The sequence below is a fragment of the Choloepus didactylus genome, chromosome 15 (genome assembly GCF_015220235.1).
Source record: "Choloepus didactylus isolate mChoDid1 chromosome 15, mChoDid1.pri, whole genome shotgun sequence".
Classification (NCBI taxonomy): Eukaryota; Metazoa; Chordata; class Mammalia; order Pilosa; family Megalonychidae; genus Choloepus; species Choloepus didactylus.
In genome coordinates this window covers 67,591,918-67,597,917 of record NC_051321.1, presented here as the reverse complement: position 1 = coordinate 67,597,917, position 6,000 = coordinate 67,591,918, and the positions used below count along the sequence as shown (strand labels likewise).

Sequence of the window (6,000 nt, the reverse complement as noted above, 5' to 3'; positions counted from 1 at the left end):
TGCTGTCCTACTTGTCAGAGGGCCTACCAAAAGGAACCCTGTATTCCAGGGGTGTTGGCCTAAAAATCCCTTGGGCCCTTTCCACATTAGTTAGGATTCTAATGTGGGGAAGCAGGATATGGAAGAAGGTGCCAGGGCTGGCACAAAGGGCTTCTAGTTGCTGTCCCTCTCAGAGCCTCAGTTCCTCTGCTATAAAATCATGGTGTGGCTCAATCCCTGGGTTTCACCCTGTGCTCTTTGGACCCTAGGGTTCCCTGGAGCTGCCTCGGTGCAGCTGTGGGTATAATGGGAAGGCAGAAAGAGCAGCAGTTTGGGCCCCCACCCCAACTACAAGCTGAGTAGCTCTGCAATGTCTATGAAAGGCCTCACATGCACCAAGGGTCCCTGCTAAGAGGGTTTAAAAGCCCGAGAATGGGGACTTGTGAGGGCCCTCCCAGCTCTGACGTGTGTCTGCATGCACAGTCCCCTTTCAGAAATGCAGACTGAGCTCCATCAATTAAACTTTTTCAGGGCCCAGCCTCATTCTGGGTACTGTCAGGGACTCCAAAAGTCTAAGGCAGGGTCTCTGCCCTCAGTTTCCTTAAGAAGTCTATGCAGGGCAAGCAAACAAAGAATTTCACAAAACTAATGCGATCACAAATATTGGTGGTTGTCTTGGGGTTTGGTTTAATCTATTTACTCAGTTTGCGTAAAACAGCCCACTGCTTCCTGGGAGAAGCCTGAAGTGTGGTTAGGAGAATTGGCCAAGCTTCAGGAGTTGGGGCAGAGCTGATGGAGAAAAGTCCTTTTCTCTGTTCTCTGGGGTAGATGAGGCGACCCCAGGAGAGATGAGAGCAGGGGAGAGAGGATGAGGGTAACCCAGTCCTTGGGAACAGCCAGAGCGAAGAGTGACTTCCTGCTCTTGAATCTGCCACCAGCAGGTGCAGCATTCCTTCTGGTAGAGCCAAGGCTCTGGAGAGAGGGGGCCACCAGATGGTTTGTGGAAAGAGCTCTGGACCAGCGACCACTGACACAGGGAAGGCTTCATAGGGTTAACAGATCCCAACCTCCAGGGGTGACTTCAGGACGGTGGCTTAGCCCTGCTGTGCCTCACGGGCCCTGTGGGGACAAAGCTTCCAGTGCCTCCACTGTCAACAGGGCAGATGCTCAGGGGAGGGGACATGCACCAGCCCCAGAAATGACCCTCCATGCTACACACACGTTTGCATCCAAGTTTGGAATCGAGCGTGTGCAGCACTAGAAGTTCCAGATGTTGGAAGAAGAGAGACAGCCCAGGGAGTGGAAACCCTCATGGATGGTGGCCCAGGTATCTAGTTTGCACAACCAAACCATCCTGAAACTTAATGACTTAAGAATAACAATTTATGATGATGATTTTTATTTTATCACATTACTGTGGATCAGGGATTTGGACAGGGTACAATAGAGATGATGTGTCTCCGCTCCATGATGTCTGGGCCTCAGCCAGGATGACTTAAATGGCCGGGAGCTGGAACTGGCCAGGAATCTCCTCTCTCCACGTGGCCTCTCCAGGTGGCAGTCACTGCACAGTCAAATGTCACACCTGACAGCTCAAGGCTCCGAGGGACCTCTGGAAGGTTAGGCCCGGGACTGACACAGCTTCACTTGTGCTCACTCGCTCGTCACAGCAGTCACGGGCTGAGAGTCAGGTGGAGGGCAAGCAGACCTCTCGGGAGGGAGACGGCCACAGACCTGTGGCCCTACGTAATGCACAGACGATGTGTTCGTTTTCTACTTGCTGCAACAAATTACCGCAAATTTAGCAACACAGCCACACCCACTTTTAACTCACGGTCTATAGGCCAGAAGTCTGGGCACAAGAAGGCTCTGCTGCTTCTCTCCTGCAGGTTTCGGAGAGCCAAAATCAAGGTGTCCTCAGGGCCGTGTTCCTTTCCAGAGGCTCTGGAGATGAACCTGCTTCCCAGCTCATTCAGGTTGTGAGCGGACTCAGTTCCCTGCGGTGGCAGGATGGAGGATGCTGGCTGGTCTCAGCTTCCAGCAGCCCCCCGCAGTCCTTGGCTTATGGCGTCTTCCCCGTCTTCGAAGCCTGCAACCACGGGGCAAGCCCTCATGCTTTGACTCTCTGACCACACCCTCTGCCCACCTCCCCGCTGCTTCCCTCTCCCACCACCTCTCTCTGATGGGTTCTTCTGCCTTCTGCTGCTGTTTTTAAGGGCCCAGGTGATTACATGGGCCCACGTGGAAAATCCCAGAAACTCTATTTTAAGGTCGGCTGACGAGTAACCTTAACTCCATCTGCAAAGGCCCGTCACAGCAGTTCCTGGATTCCTGTTTGATTGGCCAACCAGGGAACAGGCATCTCAGGGGAACGTCTTCAGAATGCTGCCTCCGCAGGTGGCTTCCCGGAAGAGACAAGGAGAGGGCTGGGCTCAGACAGTACCGTGGGGACACAGAGAACAGGACATCCCTGGAGGAAAGTGAAATAAAGCAAAGCCACGGAGGCAGGGGTTGTTGTGAAGTGTTGGGGAAGGTTACCTTCAGCAGGTGGGCTGCTATGCAGGGAATCAGAGGAGGGGCCTGAGCAAGAGGCAGGGGGCATGGGGCAGGGTCCCCAAAGGAGTCCACGCTGAGGACTTCAGACTTCAGGGAGAGTCACACTTTGAGAGGTTATCAACTGGGATATCAAGAACCCTTCTGAGGGGCATGATGGGATTCAGGGTGGCCTAACAATTCATGGAAATATTTGCCTATATATGCAAAATTTTCAAGGGATATGCTTTCATTAGATTCTCCAAGGAGTCCATGACCTACAAAGGGTGCAGACTGCTGCTTGAATTTATCTCCTTCTTGTCTGTCCATGTGGCCAATCTCCAAGTTAGTAAATCCCAATGCAATACTCCTGAGACACAAAACATCCCCCTCAACTTGAGTGTGGTGATTCTGTAGCTGTAAGAATTCCAAGCCCCATTTCTTTGTTGGGCTTCTTTCCTCCCTTAGCAGGGCCCCCAAGAAAAGGGCATTAAATCATTTTTGGACTTGTTACCTCCTGGGTCTATCAAGTTCCCGCCCTGGCGTGGAAGATGTGAAGGCATTGGGGGAGTAGCCTACATCCTCAGCATTTGCTGTTGCAAGGAGCTGTCAGTTTCCCATGAGCTTGGCATGTGCCGCTGGGGGCAGATGATAGAGGTGGGGTGGGGATGCTGTCCGGAGCTCCACTGCCCCCATCGGGGGTGTGTGCAGAGTGTTGGTCATTGTGAGATCTCCAACAAACCCACCAAAGCTCTACACAAAAAGCCAGCATCTGGGAGCCCAACACTCAGGGCATCAACAATGGATAACAACAATTCCAGGTGCCTAAGACTTTTGGTCCCTTTTCCTCTTACTCTCCCATCTCCCTTGCTCTGATCCTAGGGGAGCCAACAACAGGAAGGCAAGAAAGTGGAAATAAAGGAAAGTACAAGAGTACACTCTTTCTTTGTTTTTGTTCCCCAAGCCGTGTGTCAGACCTGCACTGAGGTGAAGAGAAATGTTTTAAATTGGATGTGAGATTGAACTTTTGTTGAAACTAGACTGGACCTGAACATGAGTCCTAATTACCAAAATGAAACTCTTCTTGCCTTTTAACCAACAGGGACCAAATGCTATGAAATCTGTCCAAGATGTTGCCAAGAGACAGGGAAAGGAGGCTTGAGAGGAGCAAGTTTCAAGACAATGATTGGAAAAAATGAAATCATTTCCTATTTGCATCCCATCAGATTCAACCCCTCTATGTTAGAGTAATTCTCACTAGCTCCTCTAACAAATAACTCTAAAATCTTTGTGGCTTTACCCAATAGAAGCTTATTTCTCACCGATGTAAAATCTGAACCATGTCAGTCAGCTTTTCTGGTTATCTCTCCTCCATGCAGAGACTTGGGAAAACAGGCTCCTTCCAACTTGTGGCTCCACCACCTTGAAGCTTCATCCAGCTGCAGACAGGGGAAGAGGATTTGGGGAAGCCACCCCAGAGACTTATTCTCTTTATCCCAGAAGTAACATGTCACTTCTGTTCACACACCCTCGGCTGGAATGAGGGATGTGCTTAACCTAACTGCAAGGGAGACTGGATAGTAGAGAGACACGCTCAGGGATGGGGGATTGCAAACAGTCTTTGCCATCGTGGCCAATAAACTTGTCAGGCAACCATCTATCATTAAATTATTCATTCTTGTAATTTTTGTCAGAGGCCGTCTCGGGGCTGGGCACCATCTGGGCACCGGGGAGATCAAGACCAACAAGAAAGTCTGAGTTCTTGCCCCTCATATGAGAGTTATAGTTACGGGAGGTGTGGCCAGGTCATTAGGCATTGACAGTACAGAATGATGAGTGCCAAGTATAGGGTGTCATGGGGGCATGGATGAAGGTCACCTGGAGGAAGTGAGGCCTGAAGGATGAAAGGAGTTAGCCAGATGAAAGGGAGCAGAAGGAGGGCCTCAGGAGAAGAGTATTCTGGGCAAAAGGGTCACAATGAAGAGCATGGAGCACTGCAGACTGTAGGTCATTCTGATCTTCTCTTGAGCCCTCCTGAGCCCTTTCTAGTACTAGCTCTGAAGCCAAATGGGTCCTGCCTCTGCATTTCCATTCAGCCCACCCCACCTCTCCAAACCTGGCAGGTTGGGAAAGGTGACACATTTCTCTCGTGCGTGTGACCTTGAGCAAGTCAGTCACCCTCTCTGGGCCTTGGCTCCCACTACTTAAATAAAACTGTCGGAAAGTTCTTGAAGGTCCTTGTAGCTCAGTCTATGACTTGTTCAGCCAGAGGAGCACATGTCTGGGAATCCCCTCGCCCTACCCTAATCCCTCCCACTGAGGAGCAGAGCAAGGCAAGCCAGGCCTTTGTGGAGGGAGAGGGGAAGTCAGGTTGGGATGGGGTGGGCTGGGGAAGCAGAGAGGCAGCCTATCCCCTCCCCTCGCCCCATCCCCTTACAGCCCAAACCCGCCACTAATGAGGCCTGTCTGCGGAGTAATTAGCTGCAATCACAGTGCCGTGCATTAGGCAGACCCGGCCTGGGTGCAGCGACGGTGGCCCCCAGAACGCAAGAGCCCAGGGCTTTGAACACTGCATTACGGTGGGGGACGTGTCCTAATGTCACTTAATTACCCTAGACAGCCTCAGATGTAATCGAGCCTGGATGGGCTGGTGGGGGTGGAGGCAGGAGTCCTGAGACAGCTGATATATTTATAATGATGCCACCCTTGGAGACAAATCTGAGTTCGGTGGGCTGAAGATGAGGAAGAGGAGGTGAGGTGGGGAGGAGAAGGCAACAGTGGCCCCCAGACAAGGGCCCTTTCATTCCCCAAAACCCAGGAAACTATGATTCTAGGTTGGCAGGAGACCTTATATCTGCCTGGGGCAGCAGGAGATGGGGCTGGAGGGTGGGGTCGGTGCTTTGTTCTTCAATTTCATTTCCCGCTAATGGTGAAGGGTGGATAAAAGAGGAAGTGTTGGCAGGTGTGAAGCTGAAGACCAGGCACTGGGAGGGGTCGATGGCTACACAGAAGAGAGTAGAAGGTGGGTCAGAGCCCACAGAGTCAAAGAGGCTAGTTTGGGAGAAAGCTCCGTGGCTGGGAGGAAGAGCTCTGAGGCAGGAATCCAGACACTGAGCTTCAAGGGTGGACTCTCAAGACAGTGCTCCTGTAAATCCACGTCCCTCCTGAGGTCAGAGACCCAGTGGTGCAGGCCCTGGGTTCCAGGAAAGGCTTCTGAAGGCTGTGTCTGTCTTGCTCACCTTTATACTCCCAGCACATAGCACAGGGCCTGGCCATAGTAGGTGCTCAATAAATATGTATGATACAAATAAATGAGCAAAGATCACTAACCCACCTATCCACCTTGGACTAGACATTTCCATCCCGGGACCTCAGTGTGTTCGCCTGGGGAATGGAGTCACCAATCCCCAGCACTCCTCCCAGGACTGTGAGTGCACACGCCAGCTGAGAGAATGACCACAAGGGCACTTTGACCAGTTAGGAGCCCCT

At 51.8% G+C, this 6,000-nt stretch overlaps 1 long non-coding RNA gene across 6 annotated transcripts in view; it reads right to left on the bottom strand.

Moving 5' to 3' along the window:
* Positions 1-1,379: 1,379 nt before the first annotated feature.
* Positions 1,380-6,000, bottom strand: part of LOC119510150 — a 79,713-nt gene continuing 75,092 nt past the window's right edge. For all 6 annotated transcript variants that reach the window (XR_005211829.1, XR_005211834.1, XR_005211833.1 and 3 more), the window contains 3 exons: positions 3,834-3,950; positions 2,267-2,449; positions 1,380-2,068 (listed from right to left, as the gene is read on the bottom strand). This is a non-coding gene — a long non-coding RNA (uncharacterized LOC119510150). The remainder of the gene's footprint in view (positions 2,069-2,266; positions 2,450-3,833; positions 3,951-6,000) is intronic.